This window comes from Drosophila nasuta, chromosome X, assembly GCF_023558535.2.
Source record: "Drosophila nasuta strain 15112-1781.00 chromosome X, ASM2355853v1, whole genome shotgun sequence".
Classification (NCBI taxonomy): domain Eukaryota; kingdom Metazoa; phylum Arthropoda; class Insecta; order Diptera; family Drosophilidae; genus Drosophila; species Drosophila nasuta.
The window spans coordinates 16,800,432-16,827,773 of NC_083459.1; the positions used below are offsets into that span (position 1 = coordinate 16,800,432).

General features: G+C 35.7%; 1 protein-coding gene across 1 annotated transcript in view; it reads left to right on the forward strand.

Annotated features, from left to right (window-relative positions):
* LOC132795203 (low-density lipoprotein receptor-related protein 2) overlaps window positions 1–27,342 on the forward strand; it is a 182,147-nt gene that overhangs the window by 1,734 nt on the left and 153,071 nt on the right.

Sequence of the window (27,342 nt, forward strand, 5' to 3'; positions counted from 1 at the left end):
TAAGTATGTCTAGAAGATGTATGTATGTATGTATGTATGTATGTACAATACATATGCAGATGCGAAGCCATCAGCGTCGCGACGTTTCTCAACTCTGTTAGAAAGCCAATGAACAAGTTTTGTAGACTGAGCAACTAATTTTCTAATTTGACGTCGTCGTCGTCGACGTCGTTGCTGTGACTGCCGCTGATCGTTGAGCGTGGCAAAAAAAACACAAAAAAATGTGGTCGCCAAGCCTGAAGTTGCAACTACAACATTAACATCAACATGCCGCGCGCTCACAGTGCGAGCGAGAGGGCAAGAAAAACTGGCTAAGGAATGAAGACTGAAGTCACATGTGATGTACGCATGCATATGAATATGTACACAAATGTACATTTAAGAATGTACGCGAGCGTGTGTGAATTATTTCAAAATGTACATGAAACATGAAATTTAATGAAAATGTATATAAAATGTATGTGCATTTTTATTAATTTGAATACAACATAAATGTATTGAAATGTGTAGAAATGTATAGAAGATTTATGTTACATTACTTACAAATTTAAAGTGATTCGACACAAATGTACATTAATGTAAACAAATGTATCGAAATGCGTAGAAAGATTTATGTTGATTATTTACAAATTATTGTACTACAAAAGTGATTCCACACAAATGTACAAAAATGTATGTAAATGTACAAAAATGTATAGAAATGTGTAGAACATTTATGTGGAGTATTTACAACATACATTTTTGAAATTGATTTTAAAGCGATTCAAGACAAATGTCCATTTATGTATGTAAAGTAATGTACATAGAATGTGTGTGCACTTTTTACAAAAGTAAAGTTGAGAATTAACACAATATAAATGGCTAGAAATGTACGTTGATATGTGGGTGGGGTGGGGCAGCTCAAAGGCCAGATATTGAATCAATATATTCTGGCATATTCAGCAATTCATGCCGACCATAAGCCGGTCAACAACAAGAATGAGAGAGACAAAGAGAGCGAGAGAGCGAGAGAGACATAGAACTGTAGGTGTAGTAGAAGTATGTGGGCAAGGTGCAAAGGGGGGGAGGGGAGCGGAAGGAATCCAAATGGATTAGATGCGAGTCAGGAGAGAACAGCTCACAAACAACGATCACAGTTAATAATGATGATGACGACGGCGACGGCGACGACGACGTCGGCGTTAATGATAATTATGCTGATGTTGTGTAGAATTGAAATGAAACGAACGAGCGTGCAAAGCGAAATCAAAGAAGCCAACAACACACAGCGGCCGACAAAATGGCCCAAAAAAGAAAGGTGAAAAGAGGCAAAGAGACGGCGGACAGCAGGTTGTTGTGTCTGTGTGTGTGTGTGTGTGTGTGTGTGTGTACATAGATGATTATTATGATGACGACGGTGGTCGTTACTCGTTCTCGTTCTTGTTCTTGTTCTTTGCTCTCACTCTCTCGCTCTTTCTCTCACTCGCCAAGTCGCGCTCAATTCTTGAGCTGTGGTTTTGCGTGCGCTATCTCTATCGCACCTTTACTATGTGTGTGTGTGTGTGTGGACAAACAGGTATCACACACACACACACAAACACACACAGATGCCGAGAGTGAGAGACACGCAAACAGTCAGCGTGTATAGAATAACTAAGCAGAAACTGCGCCGCTGTCGACCCGATTTTAAACAACAACAACAACAACGACGTCGACGACGACGACAAAAGTTGCTCAAAAGAACGAAGAAGTTTAAGAGCCAAGCGAAGAAACACAAAACCCAATACGCATACAATTTATTTAACAAAAGGAAAAAAGAAAGAACATTAAAATTAGTCAGAATTATGTATTAACAAAAAGCTGCAAAACACAAAAAAAACGTTGAGAATATCAAATAAAAAGCAATGCAAGTAGAAAGCAGACGACACACGTAATAATAACAATAACAAAGCATTTAAAAAAAAGCACAGAACGCATTTTGCGCAGCAATCGAAACTGGTTCTCTGATTTCGATTCCGATTCCTCAGCCACAAAATCAAATCTGAAATAATTCGGGAACAGACCAGACACACACACACACACACACAGGTTAAATTTAGCTCAAGTTTATTGCTTAGTTGCCGGCAGAGCCACACCTGCAATTCGAGTCATTTTCAACACTGGCATTTGCTTACACAAAACAACAACAACACAGCCACAGTCAGAAAAACAACAACAACAACAGCAAGAACAAGAACAGCAACTGAGAACAGATGAAAAAAAAAACAAAAGACTTCAACGTCAGGCAACATACTTGTACTTACGTGTCGCTTCAACCGGCATCGACGACAGCGTCGGCGTCGACGTCGCTGCTTCATAGGCGCGCCGTCGCCGTCGCAACAACAATTTCACTCTACGCTCTCTTTAAATATCTCTCTCGCTCGCTATCTCTCTCGCTCTCTCTGCAGAGTGAGCGTATCGCGCGCGCGCATGTTTCAATTTTGCGTTTTTCTTTGTTGTTGTTCTACTTGATTCACTTTGTATATTAGTGTGTGTGCGTGCGTGCATTGTTTTTGTTCTTTTCAACAAATATTGTGCGTTGTCTTTTCAACAAGTTTCGGTTATTGGATTTGTTTTTTGCTTTTGTGTGTGTGACATTTGTCTGCATTTGAATTTGCCATTGACTTGCAGTTGAACTTGGCTTACCTGTTGCCGCTGCCTGCGCCGCTCTCTTTCGCTCTCTCTCTCTCTCTCTCTCCCGCTCTTCTGTTCTCTTTCTACGACACTGACCTGTCCTGACCCATGAACCGTTACGGCAGGCGCTCTCAGCTGCAATTTGCATGCCTGAGTTATCCTTGCCATCTAACTATCTCGCTCTCACTCGGTTATACGCTCGCTTGATCTCGCTCTCTCGCACTCGCACTCGCACTCTCGCTGGATTATACGCTCGACAAGTGTGTGCGAAGGATTGCCACAGGATTGCCAGGATTTTGACAGGTAAGCGAAAATCAAAACCCATTTAAGACTCGATATTCGGTATTCAGAGCGCCTTTTTGGCCGATTTGCGTTTTGCAATTTCCTTCTTTAAATTGAAAACGTGTCGACCACAAAAGACGTACTTTAGCTCACAGTTTACCTCCCCTTTCGCTTCCCCCTTCCCACCACCCCCAATCACTCAACACTCTTGAAAATCCTTTCAAGTTGTCCAATTGCCGTTAAACGACAAAATATATAGCAAGGATTTGTTCAGTTCGCTTTTGCTGTAACGCGACGTTGTGGGGCTACTTTGTCAACAGTTTCCGCTATCCTTCCTCCCCTTCCCCTTCCCCCACCCTCCTATCCACTCCCCTCCCCAACTCGTGCTTCGTTGCCACCTCCACCAGTTCCATGGCCACCTCAAGCACCTCCTACACTATAGCTTTTCATTTTGCCGGTCGAACTGTAATGAAGCTGCTACAAGCTTCAAGCTTCATTCCTGCCGCTTATTCGGCATCTCTCGCCAATTTCTCTTATAGATTTGCCATACCCTCTACTAAAATGGCACAAAGAGCATATTAGTTTGTGTTAGTTACAACACAATTAAAAGAAATATATATGCTAAAAGTTTACTAATATTACTATCGTGATGTATTTAATATCGATATGTTTTCGTTTTTAATATAAAAGTTAGTTAGTTAGATTTGATATAATATAGTTTTTAATAATATAATCGATCAGTCTGATTTTTTCCTCAAATCTCATTAATGACTTCAATTTTAGATTTTTAGTCTTTTGTTTTTCAATTTGTTTTTTTCATATCTCGATATTCCAAATTTTGCTTGATCAAAATAAAGTTCAACTGCTACTTACATACTCGTAAGTATTAGAAATAAACAAAATAAGTGAAAGGGTCTTCCTAAGTCAAATGTTAATACTAGATTTCTAGAAAAATTCATTGGTTACATACCAAAGTAAGCATATTGAATATTTGTACGAAACATTCTCCATCGATATGTCTGAAAGGGTCTTTCTAAGTCAAATGTTAGTACTTGCTTTCTAAAAATATGTGTGAAAGGGTCTTTCTAAGTCAAATGTTAGTACTAGATTTCTAGAAAAATTCACTGGTTACATACCAAAGTAAGCATATTGAATATTTTTACGAAACATTCTCCATCGATATGTCTGAAAGGGTCTTTCTAAGTCAAATGTTAGTATTTGCTTTCTAAAAATATTGAATATTTTTTAGAAACATTTTTCCATCCATCAATTTCTCTATAAAAATATCTCAGACAAGACTAAATGAATATTATTTAGAAGTCTTTGAATATTTTTCTATTTATTTTCCAATAAAAATGAGACAAGGTATCTGTGAGTCGCATAAAAATCGATGATTGTTTTGCGTGCGCTTACTTGGCTCTATTTTTCCATGTATTTTCTTTTGTGTTCTTTACTTATTTCTTATTTTATTTTTATTTTATTTTTTTTGTGTTTTCGCCTTTTTGTTTTTGTCTTGGTAACAAGTTTCCCCAATGCCAATCACACTGGCCCCAGAGCTGTGGCTGCGACTGTTTCTGTGGCTGCGACGACTGCGGTGGCTGCGGCTTTACCATCATCTCCAGCTTCAACAGCTTCTGCTTCTGCTTCTGCTTCTGCTTCGACTGCTGCTGCTTCCCTCAGTTGCCACAGTTCCCAGCTCGCCCATCAGCAACTTGTTGTTGTTGTTAGTGCTGCTGCTGCTGCAGTTTGTGCGCTTTTCAGTTTTCCACTTTAGCCGTCTAAACGATTTTCCTTCAGTTACTGCATCTTCGCCTTCATCTTCATCTTCATCTTCGTTGTCTTCGTCTTCGTGTTCGTGTTCGTTTCAACTGCGACTCTTACTGCTCTATTCTCTGTTCTATTCTATTTTATGCTCGCTTCCCGGTTCTCCACGGTTTTGTTGTGAGCTCTATCCTGTTCTGTTCAGTTCAGTTCAGTTCAGTTCTTTTGCTTTTGCCTTGCTTTGCTTTACTTTTCCCATTCTGTCTCGCTCGGTTGGCATGGTAAGGAATTTGAAAGATCTAACAAGATTTTTTCTTTGAGCAATGTTAAGAGCCAACCAAGCAACCAAACAGCAGGCAGCAGGCAGCTGGCAAGCAGCTAACGTTTTGGCTGGCACCTCAGAGAGCGTAGCTCATCTCCCCCTTATCCCATTCCATTCGACTCTCGTCTTGAGTGAGTCTCTTCCTCCTCCTCCTCCTCCTCCTCCCCCAACCAGCAACTCCATCTCCAACCACTTTCTGGTCGTTGTTGTCTGATGTGTTCACTGTTTTTGTTGTACGTCGCTGATTAAATTGTTTGGGAACTTTCGTTTATAATTTGATGCGGTATCTCTCAGTGGTGTCATCCGTTCCATTCTCTCTCTCTCTCTCTCTCTCTCTCTCTCTCTCTCTCTCTCCGCTCTATGTTTGTCTCTCCCTCCAACTCCCCAAACACCAGCTTCATCTCCGCCTTCGCCACCTCCGCCAGCTTCATCTCTTGCTCATCTATCAGTCAGTCAGTTCTCCCTTTGTCTTCGTCTAGGCGAGTAGAACGTATTTAGTTTCATTCTGTGTGCAATTAAGCGGCATTTATCTTGTTCAAATTTGCTCCGAGTCCAAGTTTATCTCACAAAGCCAGCGAAAGCTACACAAAGCGGGCCCAATGGCAATGCGAGCTGTAATCACACCCAACACACCCAACACACACACACACTTTCCTCCAAGCTACAGTTCAACGTGACTAAAGTCGCCATGAAATTAGTATGACAATCAAAATACTGCAACCGAAATTTCAATTTCAATTTATTAAGAGTAAAAAATGTGAAAAATATATTTCAACAAATACATAAATATATCGAATTTAAAAATAGTAACACTAACATTCATCAATTGATGTATAATTGAAATGACAAATGTTTTCTTTTGCGCTTGGTTCCATATATTGAGTGCACACTGTGCTGGCTCAGCAAATATGCCACAAAGCAGCGTGCCAGCTGAAAACTATCTATCTATATTCGGGAACTAATTAATTCAACAAAATTTCACTGCAGAATTGAATTTTTATTGAGATTTCACTGTGCACACCGAAAAATTCAACTACACAGATTTTGTGCAGTTGAGATTTTATCAGGTTTCGCGTTGGTCAAAAAAGTAAAAGCAAAAACAAAGCAAAGTTAAGTTTTTGGGCCTCGAATCAATTTGGCACGTTTCGACGTTCAAGTACAACGTTAATCACAACGACTAGCTTATAATCAGAATGATGACGATGATGATGTTCAATGGTGAGCACGGAAGTTGATTAACATTTTGTTGGATGATGGAATTTGCACGCACACTGCAATTAAAAACTCAATTGGCGCTGACAAAGAAGTGGCACTTGCAACTGCCACTGCAACTGCAACTGCAGCTAAGTAAAATGGAAAATGGAAAATTGCTAAATTTGTAGGGGAGGGAGTGAAGAGTGAGGGCGAGGGGGAGATATCGAAGAGCGAAAATGAAGCAACAAATATCGCTATGCAGATTACCTGAAGCTGCCAATGGCATTTGCATATGGGTTCGAGAATCTTGCATTGCTTGGCGAAATGCTTTTTTCGGTGGGGCGAAGCTTTTGGCTCATCGCAATTTGTCAACATGACAGATACTCAGCGGGCTAGCGGGCTAAAGCAGCTGACAGGAGGTCCGACTGGAAGATACCCAGCAAAGTTGTAAATTACGAAAATATAAATGTATTATTAGTTTCAATTTTTGTTAAACATTTCAAACAGCAAACAAGCAAAGCAAGTGGCATTTTGCAAGACTATTAAATACTCTTTAAAGCATTTTCAATAATAGTACAGCTCTTAGTTTCTAACTTCTTGTAAATGAAATATTCTTAAACTTTTCATATGCAAAACTTCGTGGCTTGCCTACAGCATAGCATAACCCTTAGCTAGCTGACATTACAGGGTATTTAGGCTGTCATCTGAGTGAAGTGGCGCGTCCTCCGTTGGCAGTCCTCTGATTGGCGCAACGCTACTAAATGTATGCATGAAAAATGCATTAGAGCAGCCGCAGACGACGCGACACAGCTACATCAAATCCACACAGAGCAGAGCAGAGCAGAGACAGTAGAGACATCCACTGAGGCTGCAGCTGTAGCTGTAGCTAGAGATGGAGACAGAGCAGAGTTTATAGTGCGCTTGTTTTCTGACAACATCCTAATGATGACACGCCACACAAAACAACAGCAGCAACAACAGCTGGCAGCGCATTTCAATTGCCGGTGCTCGATAAGCACTGAAGCATTCGAGGTTGAGAATGTGTTATACTGAATGGCTGGCTGGTTGAGTGGCTGCTTGGTTGCCTGGCTGGTTGCCCAGCCTGGCTTGGCCCGGCCGTTGGCTGACAGGGTTGTGCTACTCTGCTTGTGGTGTCTGGGGGGATCTGGGGAATGCAAATGCATTAGAAGCTGAACTAAGCTGACTAGCAACGAGATTTAGCCTGAGAAACAACTACGACGACGTCGACGACGAGCACTCCCACTCGTATTAGGCTAATGCAATCAATCGGGCTAGTTATTGCCAGCATACAGTTTAATCAGTCGCATTGCCACAATTTCATTTCGTTTTGTCACACCACCCAATCTGCCCACATTGCCATCTTCTGCGCATAAATCCATACAAAATTCAATAGAAGTAAGCAAAAGTACTCAAAGTGTTATTAAATCAAAGCTGCTCTATTCGGCAAATGCATAAATAAGACGAAAATAATTGTCAGCTGGCAGGCAAGTTGATTTTTTGACAGCAGTTATACAACTGTCATACAACTGTCATATAACTGTCATAAAACTGTCATACATTTGCTATACTTAGACTTAGAAGATGTATTCATTTGAAAGCAAGCTGTAAAGAAATCAAATCTGTTATACATCTGTCATACAACTGTTATACTCTGTCACTGCTGCAACTGGAAATTCATGCATAAATAAGCCTTAAAGAATAGTTACCTGAGTGGCGAATAAATTTTGAACAACTGTTATACATTTTGATAGATTGTAATACGACTGTCATACAACTGTTATACGGTGTCACAGCTGCAAATTCTGGAAATCCCGCTAAAAATTTGCAATATATTAATCCAACCCATAAATTATCATTAGCAACTGTACCTGCAATCGCCTTGTACCCATCGAACAGCCGTACGTCATTATTCTACGAATTGGCCAGCACAATAAAAAAAAAAAAAACAGTATTCATTTGTTAATTATTTAGAATCACAGCAAACGCAAATAAACTGCAATAAACGCCACGTCTATGGAAAATCCCAAAAACCCCCACTCCCAAGTCTCAGTCTCGCCGATCAATCTCAAGTCTGGAACTTGAGGCCTGCCGAACGTAGAAAAAAAAAAATGCCAAAGAAAAAAATAAAAACAAAAAATACATTTACAAATAAGTGTACAAAAAAAAACAGGTCTCGATTCCTCTCTACGTGTTTTCGCATTGGGCACTAAAGAAAAAAAAAAAAACTTAATTAGTAACAACAACAGCAGCTAGGAAAACAACAAGAAAGAATAACTGAAATGATGTAGGAAACGTCGAGTTGAGTTGAGCTGAGTTGAGGCACATAAAATTAGAAATCTCATGGAGCGTCGATATTAAGTTGTTATTTTTGTTGTTGTTGTTGTTTGTTGTTGTTGTCATTGTCGTTGGTTGCTGTGGTTCGTGCGTTCTAACTTGGCTCAAAGCATCTCTCATCTCCCATCTGCGGGTTGCCTGCCGCTTCTTTCACTGGCAAAAATAAAATAGAAAAAAAATGTATAGAACAAAACAACAAAAAAAAACAAAAGCAGCCTGACAACTTAGTCATTGCCTATCATCGGCTTCAGTCAAGGCATCTCTCTCTCTCTCTCTGTCTCTCTCTCTCTCTCTCTCTCTCGCTCACGCTTAGAAGTCAGGCGATGATATGAATACTTTATGCTAATTTCGGTGGACTTCTAATTGTTCGACTGGACAAAATCGAATACGCAAATTTTGCTTGCAAATTGTCGAAACGATTTTCTGGCAAATTTCACATTATATTTAATAATTACTAATTAGCATCGATTGCCTTTGACTTGCCACAATTGTTTTGCATTTTCAATTGAAGCGAAATTTGACTTTAAAATACTAAAAATACGTTTATTAAAACACATCTCTTGAAAAGTTGAACAAATGAAAGTATAACAAAAATGAGAATAATTAAATATATATTTTACAAGTAAAATTATATGCAAATTATATACTTAAATATTTTCTCCTTAACATTTTATAATTATTAAATGAGTCTAGTAATTATAAAATGCGAAAGAAATGTGGTTCGAATGCGAATCGCTGTGAGTGTATTCACTCAGCGATGTGCAGCAATTTGTAATTGAATATTCACATGGCCATGGCTGAATTGCATTGCATCAAATGCTGAACTATTGTGGCCTGCCATTTGGAGTTGGGTTGCCCAAAAAAGTAAAAAAAAAACCAAACTGAAAGCCTTTTGCGCAAGTTTTTAATGAATGAGCTGACATTTTGTTGGCCAGCTATTTGCAAAGTTCAATATTGGTTTGCATCAGTTTACACACAAATTAAAAGAGTGTACGACGATGTGCCATGCATGAGGCCAAATCAAGAGTAAAACCTCACGGCAAAGTTAGTTAACAAAAAAGTTTAGAACTGAACCAAGTTATATGTTAGACATAATCACAGGACTACGAAAAAAGTTCCAAATTTCACATAAGGTAGTGCAAACATATAAATATACTAAATACTACAGTATATACTAATAATATACAGTACTAGTATTTAGTATATATTACTACTATTTACTATAAGTGTATATTATGTATACTATTTAAACTATGTAGTAGTGTATATTATATATACAGTATTTACTATATACCATAATATATACTTTAGAATATAGTATATATAATATACTGTATATATGCATGTACATTTCTAGTTGAATGTTTGTGTAGCTGTGTGTGAAGACAAACTGAACTTTAACGAACTTGTAAAATATCAAAAGCACAAGAAGTACGCTGCCTTTGCTTTGGGACAGTTACCAAATAGCTCATTGCTCTCCCTCTCTCTCTCTCTCTTTCACTTTGTGTGTGTGTGTGTGTGTGTGTCCTGTATTGCCGCTGGCCTGCTGGTCGCCAAATAAAAGTCGATCATAAATATTTGCCTAACAACAAAGCGCACCAAAAACTTAAAATAGCTGTCCAAAAAAGAAAACTCCAACAGACAGTGGCGCACTTCGAACGCCAAGGAAAATAATCAATTATTTGGAGCACTTGACAAGTGCGTTGGATTTTTTGGTTCCACTGTGCGAGACTGTGCCATAAAATGCAAATAACGAGAAAACAGCATCAGCATCAGCTTCAGCTTCAGTAGCAGACAAGGCAGCCAGGCAGCCAGGCAGCCAGGCAAGACCATCCTGTTTCTCGTTGCTGTCGTCTTCCAAGATGAAGATGAAGACGATGGCAAAGATGATGATGAGTATGAGAATTTACCAAAGCAACAAACTCAAAGCCCAGAGCTTCAGGCGCTCTCTCTCTCTCTCTCTCTGTCTAACTCTCTTTGTGTCTTTTCGATGTGTGTGTGTGTGTGTAAAAAGTTTAATGAAGATATTTGTTACAGTCAGTGCACCTTGAAATTGTTCTGTGGCAAGCAATGGTCACACTGGTGGTAAAAGAAAATTTCATGTGGGCGTCAGCGACTCCTTCGATTCAAAGTTTTATCAGCTTAGCTCGGGTAGTTACGGGATTTCGATTTTTCCCTCTCTTTTTGTTATCAACACTCAACGGCAATTAAAATCCTCGAATTAATTACAGGGTAAGCGCAAGTTTTGCATTCCTCGAAACGGGAAATCTTTTATGGTCATATCCTGCTGAAAGTGAACAGTCTGTTTAACTGGGTTGAGTGCCAGAGACAGATTATCATCAGTGGGTCCAAAACTTTATTAGTGTCATTAGATGCAGTCAAAGCTCACAGCAAGCAGCAGCAGCAGCAGCAACAAAACATTCGCCTCGCTTGTTGTTTACTTCGTTCTCTGTGTCTCTTTCTCTCTGTCTATCTACCATTTCTTTTTTTTTTTTTTCCTTGAATGACTAACTGCAAATTAGTAGCTACTTCTGGCAATTTATCGTCCATTGTCCGCTGTTTGGCGGAGCTCATTATGCCAACTCGCTCGCTGTTTCATTTCATTGCAAAACTCAACTAGAAAACGAAACAACAGACCAAAAAAAAAAACAAAAAGTAGATATGCAGCAGGTTCAGCAATCGTTAGCTAGCATACATTGCTCACAAAATTTTCAGCGGAGTTATTTCATAAATTTTCTATGCTCGTTATTTTTGGGCTACAAAATGGCAAAGGTGCAAGCCACAGCAGCTCGCAACAGCACCAGCACCAAAACAGTTATTATTACTACACGTTACTGCTGCTGCTGCTGCTGCTGCTGCTGCTTCTGCCCGTTAGCTGGTGATGGAGTACAGCACTCTCTGTCTCTGCGGTTGCCAGGCAGGCGAGAGGCTAGAGACGAAGGGCGAAGTGCGAGAGAGTCAAAGTTTGCCATACCAAAGTAGTTATGGAGTTATGTTTGCTTCCATCTCCACACACAATACAGTGGAGCTTCATCTGAATCCAGTTTCTTTTAAATCCAACATGAGTTCTTCAAATGAATACATTTCAAAATATCAATTAAGCAATTTTGTCAAATATTTTCAATGAACTTCAAGAAAATATTAAAATAAATTTGATTAGGCAATTTACAAAATATTTTGAATAAATTTCAGAATATTGTTGAGCAATTTACAAAATATTTGTACTTAAGCAGAATAAAAGAAATTTCAGATTATTTTTAGCGCAATTTAACAATGTGTTTTAAATAAATTTCCAAAAAAAAAATTGAGAAATTTTTAAAATATTTGTACATAAGCAGAATAAAATGAAATTTAGCAAAATATTTTAAATAAATTTCAAAATATTAAATAGCCAATTTACAATATATTTGTACTTAAGCAGAATAAAAGGAAACTTAAAAAATTGTTAACGCAATTCGGCAAAATATTTAAAAAACATTTTCAAAAACAATTTCAATATATCGACTAGACAATTTAGCAAATATTTTTGGCATGCGCAGAATATAAATAAATTTGTAAATATGATTAGAAAATTTAGCAAATATTTCAATATTGCATAGAATGACAATTAACAACATTTGTGGAATTTGTGCAAACAATTAAATGAAATATAAATATAGTGTTTTTAATTCAAGAACGCGCATTTCAATTGAACTGAACAACTTAAAAAATATGTTTGATTGGCTTCAATTGTAGCAAATTTCAACGGCCAATTATATAAAGTATTTATTATTTTTTGCAAATATATTAATCGTTAAATTGTCATCGAGTATAGAATGAAATAATATAAAATTGAGTTAAATTGAATTTAATTATACACACAAATCTAGATATGTTTTTTTTTCTTTTCTTTCATTTATACATTTTTAGTTTTTATATATATAAAAAACAATGGTAGTTATTATAATTATTTAATAATTTTAATTAATTTTCAATTTAAAAACACACACATATTTTGTTGCAATTATTTTAATAATTTAGTAAGGTTTTTTATATAATTCTTTTTTTTACGAAAGTGTATTATTTTTTTTTATAGATATATAAAAAACAGTTTTTTTAATTAAGTAATAATTTAAAATTGTTTTTTGTTTTTCATTTGCATTTTTTTTAGATATCTATAAAAATAATATTGCAATTATTTGAATAATTGTGTAATGTTTTTTTAATTAAACTTTTATTTTATGAACACAAACTTTTTCATTATACATTCGTAATTTAAAAAAGAAATAAATTGAATTTAATTATACATAAAAAATTAGTAATGTTTTTTTTTATTATTCATTTTTCCGAAACGTTTTTATACTAAAAAAAACTTTTGTTATTATTTTTATTTTGCCATTTTTCTTTTGTAAACACAAATTTAGGTATTTTAGATAATTTACCAATTTTTAATAAGTTAGTAATGTTTTTTTTTTTAAATTTAGTTTTTTTTTTATTAACACACACTTTTTCATTACAAGCATTTGTGTTTAGAAGTACAAACTGTTATAATTATTATGAATAATATTATTGTTGAATCACATTTTGCCATAGCCACAAATGCAGAGCAAAAATCAAAGTGTATCTAATTATGAGTTAGCTGACTGTAGAGATCTATGGTTCATTCAATTTATGTGTGTGTTAGTTTATCTCTGCATGTGTGTGCGATGCTGGCAACCTAATTTTTTGGTTTACGCTCAGTTTTAATGGTGCTCCCCAGCCAAGCCGTTGACGTCAACAGCGCAGCATCCTCAGCAGCAGCAACAACAACAACTATTCATCGACAAGTGTGAGTGTGGGAGTGCATGTGTGTGTGTGTGTGTGTGTGTGTTGTTTATAGGTAGGTAGCTAAATTATAGCAACAACCATGAAGCACTGCGATGCGCTGCGCTGTTCAAGCTCATCAACAGCAACATGAAGAGCCGCCAACTAGTTTGAATGCCTCCAAGTTGCCGCCGCTCCCAGCTTCCAGCATCCAAGCATCCAACATCCAACATCGAAACAGACATCGCTCCACATCTCTTCATTCCCCTCTCGTTTCCTCCTTTTAGAGGCAGCACCCTCATGTTGTGGCCTTCTCCTGGCCCGCCGCCTCCTCCTCCGCACGTTTCTAGCTCCCTTTTTTTGTGCAAAACGCTCTCAAACAATTGTTTCTTATTTATAGCCTGAGGAGCAATTTTAAATTTAGCTCTCTTCAGTTGAAGCAACGTTTTCGCTTTTGGTTTTGCACGTCAGTTTCGGTTTGGGGCTCTTCTTTTTCCCTTTTTTTTTTTTTCATTGTCTGACTTTATGTCTGTGTGTAGGTGTATATGTGTGTGTGTGTGTGTGTGTGTGTTCCATCTCTCGCATTGTTTTCGCATTTTTATGCACAGCATCCCAATAGGGCTTATTAGCTGCAAGCGACTCGTATGCAATGGTCAAAAGGTTACACCTCGTCACACACACACATCTGCATAGTTGTATGTGTGTGTTTTAGTTTCCCACAATGAAAGCTGTTGGCATTAGGATTGCCTGGAAACGAGCCCAACTTTTCGCACAGACACACACAAAAGTCAGCCAGCTCAATTACAAAATTCTTCGAGCTATGTATGTAAGTGATGATGATAATTCTGCAACTCGAAATTTCCATAAGCAAACTATCGTTAAACTATCGTATGCAAAGATGTAACGGTTTATCGATCTATTAGAGATTAACGATAGTATTGAAAAAGATGAAAAAGTAATTAATAAGATGTCGAGGCAAAACAAATTCCATACGTCTATCATTTCGCTAGCTTAGCTTGATCAGTACTATCGATCAGTCTAACGACTATCGTTTATACTTTTGAAAACCAAAAAGCAAATAGTTTATCGATCTATCAAAGATTAGCGAAAGTATTAAAAAGAAGAAGTAATTAATAAATGCTTAAGGTAAATTAAATTCTAATCGTCTATCATTGCAACTTCTTAGTAGGAACAGTACTATCGATCAGCCTATCGATCATCGAATATACTTTAAAAAATCAAATGCCTATCAATGATTAACGATAGTATTAGAAACAAGCCTTGCATCTTAGTATAATTTATGAACTAATCACTGATGCAAGTAACAAGCTACTAAATTATCTATAATTTCGATAGCTTATCCTAGCCTATCGACCATCGATTATACTTTAAGTAATCAAATGCCTATCAATGATTAACGATAGTATTAAAAACAAGCCTTGCATCTTAATATAATTTATGAACTAATCACTGATGCAAGTAACAAGCTAAGCTACTAAATTATCTATTATTTCGATATCTTAGCCTAAACTGTACTATCGATCAGCCTATCAACTATCGATAGTACTTCAAAAAGAACAAATTAGATAAGCTTTGCTTGGTGTAGAGCATTTTATGGTCGAGATTGACGACAAAGAAAGCTGAACGAGCGAGGGAGACAGCAATATAGAGGTGGGGATGAGCGGCATTCACAGTTAGTTTAGTACTTCCCGCTGCTGCTCCCCGCTTGCCAGCATTTGCTGTCGCTGTCGCTGCCGCTGTTTCTGTTGCTGCTGCTACGAGTGAGATATATTTTATTGCTGCTGCCTTTGCCCCCATATGAAACCTAAACTTTTGTGTCTGCAGTTATTGTTATAGTTGTTTTTGTTGCTGTTGCTGCTGCTGCTGTTGTTGTCGCGGTTGCCGCTGGCTGTGCACATTAATAGTCAGTTTAGTATTCACAGTAAACGCTCGCGGTACCCAAAATGAAATTAACGCTAAACAAAATGCTTTACGTCGAACTTTTATGATGTACAAAATAGTTTCAAATACCCTGTGAACACCGGCGTCGCCCAAATAGGTCAGAATAAACTAGAGAAGGCTTTCGACGTGTTTGTCAAGTGAATAAATCTTGACTTTCTTTTGAAAAAAATATGTTGAAAATTGAATTATATTTTGTGTAGGCACAATTTCGTTTCAAAGTTGCTAAAGGAATACAATATTTAATATATCAATTTTGTTAAATTTAATTTTTTTCATTTCATTTAATTAGAAACGTTGTAAATCATAATGCAATAATTTTGTCTAGTAATTTATTCCTTTTTAAAGTGAAACAATTTTGTTTTAAAGCTGAGCCGCAGTTTTATATTTAATATAATATATACATACATACGAATTCAATATTTAGAATAATTGCACTATTTAGTATTTTTGTCAAATTTCATAGTATTGCTGTTTAGTTTAAATTTCAAATTCTTTTACATTCGCAATCTAACAATATAGTACATTTTGTATTCTATGGCATACTAAATATACCAAATGTAGCATTCAGCATACTTTAGTATTTTTGTGGTATAACAATTTGGTATATTATTTATTCTAGGATATATAAAATATACCAAAATACGAAGTACATCATTATTTAGTATTTTTGTGGTATACTAATTCGGTATATTATTTATTTTTGGGTATACCAAATATACGAAAACACCTTTATGATTTTTTGCCGAATTTTAATTTGTTATATTATGTATTCTTGGGTATACTAAATATACAATTATACCAAGTGTAGCATACAGTATTTTTGCGGTATATTATTTATTCTAGGATATACCAAATATAACGAAATACGAAGTATATCATACTTTAGTTTTTTTTGGTATAATATTTATTATTGACCATACCAAATATCCCAAAATATCAAGTTAAACATTTGGGATACTTTATGATTTTTTGCCATATTATATATTCTTGTGTATACTTAATATACCAAAATACTAAGTGTTTACCGAATGCTCGGTATTTTGTAGAATTAGCAATCCAATTCTATGCCATATTAAAGATTAATTTTTTTGTGGATATCAGAAATATCTGGTCGCAGTTTCCCTCTTCGTGTAGAGTATTAGGCAAGTCCATCACATTTTCAAATGCATGCTTTTATGACTTTTTGTTGAGTTGGCTCTTTTGGAGATCCGTTGCCGAAATCAAATGCAATTAATTAATGATAGGACGCTAACAGCTACAAGCGAAACACTGTAAAACTTTTCAAATGCGAGTTCTCGACTGTGTAGAATGCATGCATGTGTGTGTGTGTGTGTGTGTGTGTGTAAGTAATAAAAGAATCCGTTTGAATCGTATGGTAAATATACGTATATAGTGTAAAATAAATAAATAAACCGCGAGCTCTTGTGGCATTTGATTACGATTCTGAAGTTTCGTTGAGGGGGTGTAAAGTAAACATACAGAGATATTGAAGACGTGGATCAGAAGTTGAGGTATAAATTTTGCGCATATCTTTTTCTGCTTGGCAACCAGCTTTGGCTTAAGTAAAAGAGCTAAAGTCAGCATGGGAGAGGGAGAAGGGAAGCAAGATGATAAAGCAAGCGACGACGACGACGACGACGCTGGGGAGTGAAAATGATTTCCGTTTCCTGTTCATTAAACTGTCCAAAAAGAAAGCACCAGACAACCAAGAGGGGAAGGGGAAGGGGAAGAGAGCGGGAGAGAGTACAGAAATAAAAGTACTCAACAGACACTGAATACTGAATGCTGAATACTGAATACTGTGAATACCGAATACTCATCCGCTGGCCACATAATGTGGCATAATGTTAGCCGCTTCGTTGTCGCCACGCAACAGACAGAGAGGAAGACAGAGAAAGAGAGAGAGAGAGAGACTCAAATGAGACGCCTTATTTTTGCTTACTAAGCTGTCGTTACACAATTTCAGCTCTTCATACACACACACACGCACACTCACCCATTTCTACCTCTCCGTATCTCTGTCGCACTTGTTGGTGCTGCCGCTAATGTATTCAAAAGATACGAGTATCTCACAGATACAGCTCAAGATACTTTTGCTCGCCAGTTCCAGTTGTCGCCGTCGCCTTTGCCTGTTGCTTTCTCGTTTGGCTGTTGGCTCTTGGCTTTTGCCTGTTGGCCACACACACTAGCCCTTACTCCCCTCTTCTCCCCTCCCCTTAACGCCGCGCACTCTTGCCTCCCCCTCACGCAGTGTGAATGACCCGTTTGCTGCGACGCGTCGCCTCGTTTTATATGCTTATTTCTGCCGAGACTTTTCGCCAACTTTACTGCTTTGGCAAATACACAGCGCATATACACACATATATGTGATAATAATAATAATAATAATCATAATAATATTAGTCAAGTGTTGCAACGGGCAAAGTATCTTTTAGAAGCTCACTCACTCACATTTTCATGGCTTCGCATTTCATTTTGGCCATTTGAAATCTTAGACCCAACTAGGCCAACCAACAACCTGTTGCACATTTCTTTTATGCACTTTATGCACTTTACTATTCCAGCTAGAATTACACAAATTTCTCTGTTACGTAACTATTTCTAGAAAAAAAAACCGTTTTTTTTTCACAAATTATGCGTAATAATTACGTATTAAACTTGTTCAACTTTTGCCGGCATAAATTATTCATGTTATTCGCCAGCGAAGCGTGTCATATTATTTTTGGGTATTTAATGTTTTGCAAACGTCATCGAAAAAGATCCCCAAATAAATATATAGCATGTTAAGACTTGAAAGTTAAAGAAGTGCGAGCTCAAATTTAAGTATAAAATTCTATTTGTTTGAATGAATATTTATTTTGCTCAAAATTTTTGTTTTTTTTGTTCATGTTTGTGATTCATTTATAGTTTATTTAGATATATAAAACACACAGCTGAGAATATTTGGCATAGTATTTTGTGACAAATTTCCCATGGAAACAGTTAACAGACAGCAAACAGGTAGCAAAAATATTTTGAAGTACTATTATTTTGTTTGACCTGCGGCGCCTAGACTCTGCAATGATTACTTTACTCACCGCTTTCATCGCTCCCCTCTTTGGGCATAGACACAAAAGACAAAGCAAATAAACGAACGTGACTGGAAATTATAAAATTAACACGAATTTTGTGTGGCATGTTTACTTGGGTTCTCCGAGCGTTCTCACTGCAAAAATTTAGTCGCTCGCAATATTATTCCAGCATTTTCTCATTTCTCATTTACAACAAAATTTCAATTGCGAAAAAACACCAAAAATAATTGTGCTTTATTAAATATAACAAAAAATAGGTATAGAACTGTGCAAATTAAAAAGCATTGCAAAAAATGTTAAACAAAATAATGGATGTATAAAATATCATTAAGAAAAAATGCAAAAAATATCTGAACAGAAAAAAAGCGAAATGTATGAAATCAGCACGATCGCGATCGTGTGTGTGCATATCGATTTATGAAAATGTTTTCTCACCTTCACTCCTCGTGACTTAGAACCGCTTCGATGATGCTATTCACTCGCTTCATGCTCTACACATTTGTGTTTGGATCATTTCAGCTAAGTGCTGCATTAAGCGCGACAATTGAATAGAATGTGAATTTGAGTGCTGACCTTATTACATTTAAATTTATATTCTTTTTAGTTAAAATAAATAAACACGTATAGAAAACATTTTTGGCATATTTAAAATAATATACAAAATATAAAATCATTTCTAAATATTTATTTTATATGCAATAGTAAATATAACAATATTATATATGTATATAAATAATATTTAGTTCAACATTTTTATGACAGCTAAAAATATTCTATAAATAGTTTTATGTTTGTCACATTTTTCTCATCAAATTTACAAAAGGTGTAAAACTTTTCGATTCATTGAATTGAATTATATTTTCTATAATTTGATTCATAATTCACAATTAATTAAAAAGCTATTCAACTTTTTCAATTTTAGTAAATATTTGCATACCTCACATTTAATTTGAAAATTTAAATTATTGTGCAGAGTAAACTTTATTGATTGCGTAAGGTTTGGCAGTTAAATTAAGCTGCTTAAAATGACAGTTAGAGCATCGCAATTTCGACTTTCATAATAAATTGCGAAGCTCTTAGATAGCTCTCCATTGAAAACGATCGTATTTAGCGAGGACAAATTTGTGTGTTATTATTGCGCATTTTATAATTCTCCTGTTATTTTTGTTTTTTTTTTTTTTGCTTTGCGCTGTTTTTTAGTATCAATTTATTTATTGTTTTTGTTTTTTTGTTGCGTTTGTGGTTTTAATTTTTTAAGTGGAATGCCGTGATTAATTGAATGCGGCGCCGCATGACGCCATCACTTGACTGTGGGCGTTGATGTTAGTATCTGTGTGTGTGTGTGTGCGTGTGTGTGGGGAGGCGTGGGGCGTGGCAATGTGACCATCAAATCGCATTAAACAGCTGCAGGAGCAGCCACCGTTACTAATTGCATTTGTACGCATTTTTCAAATCGTTCGCCGAACTTCACTTCGCTTCCATTGCAGTTGCATTTTCACATTTTTGATTGGATTTTGCGACAACTCTCTCTCTCTCTCTCTTTCTCTATCTTTCTCTTTCTCTGTGCGTGTTTATTTTTGGGCACATAGAAGGGCACAAAACATCCTTGTGAAGCCAACAAACTCAATGCCCCATTTTGGCCATGTTTATGTGGAATTAATGATAGCTGTCTGTCGCTCACAAATTTCCAGTTCTATTCAATTCTATTCATTTGCATTTGTGTGTGTGTGTGTTTCGTTCTCTTCTCTGATTGAATTATTACTTTACTATTTCTATGTTTTCGGCATATTAATTATTAGTCGAAATTGTTGAGCAAGTTAATTCACTTGAGAGCGTAAATAAATTACTTGATCTTCAGCATTCATTTGTAATCAAATTTAAATATATATATTATATATTTTAAAAATAAACTAATTGTTAATTTTTTATCATAATTTAGAGTTTTACTGATGTATTAAAACTATATAAAGTTGTTTGCATTCAGTTGCCTGTTGCGAAGTTTATCCAACTTGAAAGAAGACTTTAACTTCAAAACGAATTGAATGAAACTATCGATACTTATTGACGTTTGATCTGCATTAATTTGTATAATAGAGAAACTAATAATAATTTTAAGCAGTAAACAATTTTCATTAAAAAATCATTACATTAAATATAATCCATAAAATTTACTTATCAATTAGATAGATTGTAAATAAACAGAAGAAAAAAAAGACAATATAATAATATTTCCATGCATTGCTATTTCAGTTGCTAATAATATTTTTCATTAATAGTTAAGAATTTAGTCTTTTATTTGTTGTTGAATATTATTATTTTGAAAATAAATTTTAAAGCTAAAATAAATGGAGTAATGAAAATAAAAATATTTCAGATTAAAACTTATTTTTTTGTAGTTTTCGTGTGACACCTTAAGATATTATTTAATGTTAAATATGGACTCTCAAAGCATATTGTTGGAATTATAGTTAATTTTTACAAAAGCAAAAAACAGAAATTTAAAAAGTTTTTAAGAATTTTACTAAAATGTTCTTCTTAAAAAAATGCAGTCACTTTTTTTTAAAATCGTCATGAACATTTTTTTCTTTTTTTTATATTAGGTGTAGAATGTTTTCTATAGTTTTATATTAACAATTATAGTAAAATATTACAAAAAAAAAATTTTACAATGCTTTTATGAATTTGACTAGGTATTATTAGGTATAGAATAGGTATTAGGTATAGAATATTATATAATTTGTATTAACAATTATAGTAAATTTAAAATGCTTTTAGGAAATTTACTCGAATTATCATAAAAAAAACACATTTTTGTATTTATAAAACAAATCACGGTAATGAAACAAGAAATATTTAAGCTGTCAGCTTAAGATATTAAAAGTGTGCTGTCAGTTTGTGTTTGAATTCGTTGTGAATATCATGTGAACACTTATGAACAGTGGTGCTATTGAGCTGATTGCCATTTGACAGCACTTAATTGTGGCTCGCCTTGCGAATGTGTTTTGTGATTTGCTATCAATGGATTAACATGTCGAAGCAGATCGAGGGAGTCTCTGTGTGATGTTAGATGATTGCTTTCAACGAAAGACTCTTTTAATTGGTCAGGCTCGCCTGCAGCGCCATCTGGGTGTGAGGGAACTGAGTAAAGGTCACTTTGTGAGCACTTTGTGTGCGAATGTGTGTGTGTGTGTTGTTTAGGGGAGTGCTGGTTCCACTTGGTGGCATCTCTTTCTCCTCTCTTTGCTCTCTCGCTTTCGACTGGTGCTGTAAATTTTCCGGCTTTGTGTCTCGACAATTCCTTCAGGGTGTGTGCACGCTGTCGCACCTCAAACGGTCAGTAGCAACAACAACAACAACAACAACAACACCGACAACAACAACAACGTCGTCAGCCACGACAGCAACACTTCATTGAAGCTGCTGCTGCTGTCAGTCCATCAGTTCATCATTTGCTTGGCTTGGCTTGGCTTTCACTTTGACGCGTTTTTCCTCAGTGCGCTCACTAATTTTCCGGATGCAGCTCGTTCTCTTTCTCTCTATCTGAGTGAGTGTGTTTTTCCCCCTCCCCGTATTGTCAGTTGCCCGCATAATTGCAACTTCCTTGTTAGGAGCAAAGTGTCTGCCCAAAAAATAATAATGATGACAATGACCTTTCACCCGAACCTTCGTAGTGTTTAATTCCCCATATATTCCATTTCCATTTCCATTTGCAATTCATTTCCCTGACATCCTGCTTCGCATTCTCTCTCGAGAGAGAGGGAAAGAGAGAGAAAACAACAGAAGACGATTCATTAAATGGCATTTAAACTATTGTTATTATTATTATTATTGGCATTTCGCTTAGCCACCATCTCCTTCTTCTTTTTCTTCTCCCGCTTCTTCTTCTTCTTCTTCATTTTCGTTTGCATCGACTAATCTGCTAGCTGTTCCACTGATTTGATTGTGATTAATGGTCTGACCCACTGCCTCCGGTCCCCAGTTGATGACGACAACAACGACGACGATACGTTCTCCCCCCCTTCTCTCCTCTTCACACGTTTTGTTCAACATTTGAATCTATTATTTCGATTTCCTGCAGCATATCAAATGCTTTTTCCACTTCTCTCTCTCTCTCTCTCTCTGCGTTGCTCTTTTGCCGCAGTGCATTCCCTTGGCTGGCTTTTAATTTATAGCTCGACGTCACATATCACATGACATATGCCATATACATATGTATATACAAAGTGTGTTCGATATATACTAGTGCCTATACACAAACAGAGGGGCAGCGACAGGGGGCAAGCTCACAAAGCAAACGCGCTCAAAGGCATTTGATGGCAAAAATAACAAAAAGCAGCAACAGCAGCAGCAACAGCAGCGGCTCAAAGGGTTGCCTCGTATAGTGAGGTAGGCTATATCAGTTCATCAGTCAATCAGGCATTCCATCACTCAGTCCGTCAGTCAGTCCGTCAGTCAGTCAGTCACTCCATCAGTCAGCACGCTGGTCAGGTGTGCGTGTGTGTGTGGGCAAAAGAGAGTTCAAAGGGCCGCGCGAGCACCTGATGAACTTAACCCCAGTCACATAGCAAATTGAGTGCACAAAAAGGGATAATCGTGCCGAAGAGTCCCAAAAGGTTTTTGCATATAACAACAAAAAGTACAACAACCACAACAACAGCAACTACAACAATAAGAGCAAAGAAACTGGCAAACAGTGACGAACAAATCGAAGATTTCGTTTCGAACATTTCTCTCTGTAATGCTCCAAAGGCAAGTTAAATACTCAAACACACACACACACGCGACACACGTCTGTGTACAATGTGTGTGCATAGCTAACTGAGCAGCTAAAGCAGCCAGCTAGTCGACTAGCAAATACCCTAACCACACAATTAAGCAACTACTTTTCCCATCACTTTGTTGAATTATTTCTCAGCAAACTTTTCAACTAAATAAAAATATGTATTTTGATTTCGTTTCAATATTATTTATTTCTCTGAAATTTTATCTTCATATTAATATTTTGAATATTTTATCTTTTTCACATAATGTTTTTTTCTATATTAAATAAACTGCATCTTTAAATTGTCGAAAATACATTACTATATATTTTCTTTTTATACAAATTTGTTGCAAAATTTCTCAGCAAACTTTTCAAAATATATCTTACAAAAAAACTATATGGGAACATGTTTTTTAAACGGCTAACCATTCTTAATATTTGTTCTTCTTTAGTTTTATATTTTCAAAATTAATATTTCGTTAATTAATATTACATATTTCAATATTTCGGTAGTTTTAACTTCTTCAAATAATGTTCAGATCTAACTTTATTAAACTGCTTCTGTAAATTCACAAAAATATATTGCTACATAATTTTATGTCATCAAAATAATTAATTGCTTTCTTAAACATTTCATTTGATTTATTTATATCAATTTTATTTCATTCTAAAGCATTTGATTTTATTTGCTGAAAAAAATTCTGTTTATATATTATTATTTGTATTCTATTTGAAATTTTGATTTTGTATTGTTTTTTTTGGAAACAAATTTGAAATCTCAATAGCAATATACGAAAAAAATATAACTTATAAATTGATATATTTCTGAAAAGTTATGCTTTATGTGGTTAATTGAAATACAAAGAAATGTGTTAAAATACAAAAAAAGTAATTCTCATATTTTCAACAATTTGTTGATTTTCTTTAACACAATTTGATTCATCACACATTATTTTTAATTAAATGAATTTAAATTTTGTATACTTTCTGATAATAGTAAAACAAATTGTATTTTGGAAATGAAATATAATAACCTAATATAGTTTATTAGCTTTGAGAGAAAGGCATGCACCCTTTTATTGTAGTTGCCGTCAAGGTATAGAAAAACGGCAGTGTCAAAGGGGTACCAAAAAGCAGGAAAAAACAAAACAAAAAAAAAAAAAAAAAAGAAAGAAAGGATTTCGGCGCCGTTGGCTGCCCGGGGCTCGAAAATTGAAATCGAAGCCGTAAAGCGGCATACAAACACCTGCAACAAATATAAGTACATACATATATAACAACACAGCAACAACAAATGAAGCGGAAGGAGAGCGAAGGAGTGGAGTGGAGAGGTGAGAGGGAGAGGTGAGAGGGAGAAAAGATGAAACACAATAAAAATGTTTGGCCCATTGTCGCACAGTCGAACGAACTGAGAGCACTTCGGATTCGCACACTCTGTCTGTCTGTCTGTCTGTCCGTCTGTCCGCATATCCGTCCGTCCGTCCGTCTGTCTGTACGTATCAGTATCGATATCAGTATCAGTATCCGTATCCGAAATTTCCGTGTTACCCATATCACTATTCGCTCTTCGATTGGCCTAAGCAAGACAACAACAACAACAAAATAAAGGGGTCTACATAGAAGAAGGCTTCGGAGTGTCCCGTTCAGTTCAGTTCAGTTCAGTTCGATTCGGTTCGATTGTACCTGTTGGAGTAATGTGATTTGCTGCGTTTGGCAAATGTAATAAATAAATAAATGAAAATGTTACCCCAATTGATTTATGATGTTCGTCTTTTGTTCTTCCCAAGTCTATTTGATTTCTTTTCTTCTTTCCCTTTTCGTTTTTTTTTTCTTTTTTGGTCTTTATAAAATATCAGCTCACATTTGGCCATGAATGTTGCCCAATGGAATACAAATTAGAGAACGCTTGGCGCTTTTAAAGTAAATGTTCTTTACACACATATGAATGGAGTTTTCTATTATCATGATTTTACAATTCGGAATTTTTCTGGCACTCAATAATAAAATCCGACTTCTCTTTCGGTTTTTTCACTGCTGTGTTGACCAAAAAATTGTAGGAAACTTGCAGCAAATGCAGTAAAATGCATAAATAATGAAGCGCAAAGAAAGAAAAAAAACAGAAAACAAATATAAAATAAAGTAAAATGCTGCGTAAAGTAAAAATCATATAAACTTCACCCATTAACACATTTTTCGGGGCCCTCATTACATAGTGCAAAATTGTTGTTGTGGTTGTGGCGAGTATTTAACCCAAATAAGAAAGAAGAAAAAGAAAGACAGACAGACCGACAGGCAGGCAGAGAGAGGGAAAGAGGAAGAGACTCACATGACCGCACTAGGCGGACAAAAGAAGAAGCAGCGATAGCAAAGAAAAAGCTCAAAGAATCGCGCAAACACTCCAAAAGCCAACTGCAGTGAGGCGACAACGCGACATTGCGACATTGCGACACCAAACGCCGCATAGTGTAAAGTTAAGCGTAGTTGCTTTTTACCTATATTTCGCTTTTTTTTCGTGAATTTTTTCGCTGTGAATTTTTAGCACAATTTGTCGCACGCAAATGAAAGCACATCAAAGCAAATGAAAGAAATGGGGGGAAAAAAGCAGAAGATTCTCGCTGCTTCTTCTTCTTTTTGTTCTTCATCTGCTTCTTCATCTATTTCTTCTTCTTCTGCCTCTGCTTCTTCTTCTTCTTGTTCTGAAATTGTGCTGACTAGTCTGGCCAGCTGGCCAAGCAACTTGGCAATGACAAGTTGGCTAATGGCAAACTTGGCGACCTCAGCAGGTCGCCTCAACAAATAAACTGTACCGCAAAGCACACACACACACACACACACACATACTTAGTTAGTATATAGTAGTACTAAGTGTGTGGTTAGTAAAACATACTAAGTACACAGCAAAAAGAAGAGTGTAACAAAAAGAAAATTGCGACCAAACTGAAGCTCTACTCTCAAGTAGCACAATCAGTTTCCATGCGGAAACAACTACAATAAATTGTGTGCGTTCTTTAAATCGTTTATTATATTTATAATAAATACTTGTGTATACTTAATACACCAATTATAGATATAGAAATTACAAAAAAGCATTTCTTTTAAAATAACTAAACTTATTCATGATTTAGATAAATATTATGCAAGACTTTTTCACCCCGTTAAATATTTGAGCAACTTAATAACAAAGACTGTAGACTAAATTCATTTTCTTAAATTAATTGTAACAATAAAATAATTGAAAGAGCGAATAAAGCCCGTGAATGAATTCGGTATTTCGCTTGATGCAAAATTAAAATTCGATTAACACATTATCCCATCATCACTAAAACTTTGTACATCTCAATATTTCAATGGATCTTTTATCCGGAATCCCTAGTAAAGGGCTTATCAAGACAGGATAAAATCAGTTGAGAAACCATATATGATCTTTTTACTTGCCTTATATTAGATTACCACCTTACCGTTCACTTTTATTACTAAACCTTCCTCAGTAAGAGACTGATCGTTAAATCACGCAGAGAGTTGAGAGACAAATTAATGATGAAATAGATTCCTCGGATGCAAATTAGTTTTGCTGTTCCGTTCAAGATCACTAGGAATTCTCTTCCTCGTTTTATTCTACGTAAAACTATTATCTATGCTTCACATAATCCCTTCCGTATTCTGAGCGGGAATTACAATTATCACCATAACGTAATTGGCTCTAGTAAATCAATTCCTCAACTTAAAATATTTATCTTTAACTAGATTATTATATTTATAATATGTAAAGAAAAGAAAAGAAAAATATTTCTTTTGATATAGTGCACTATAAAGATAAAATGAATATAACTAAGAGTAAAAATTAATTTTAGCATTTTATGCATTTCCAAATATTTCGTAAAAGGATTTTTAAACTTAAACTGAACAGGAAAACAATTTTAATTTCTATGAAATGCATTTTTTCTTAAATTTAATTCACTTTTATTTCTGTATTCGACTTAAATTTAAACTAAATGAAATTTTGTGCACAAACCTCAAACTAAACAACAATAAATTTGTTGTTTGCCAACTCACAAACTAATTGCAAACATTTGTTGCTTGTAATATTGAAACATTTTCCTATCCCACACAAAATTTCGATGGACAATGTTCAACGCAATCGACAACAAAAGTTATGCATAGAATTTTCGCTCTTTGCTCTTTAAAATCATTTGCGTTTT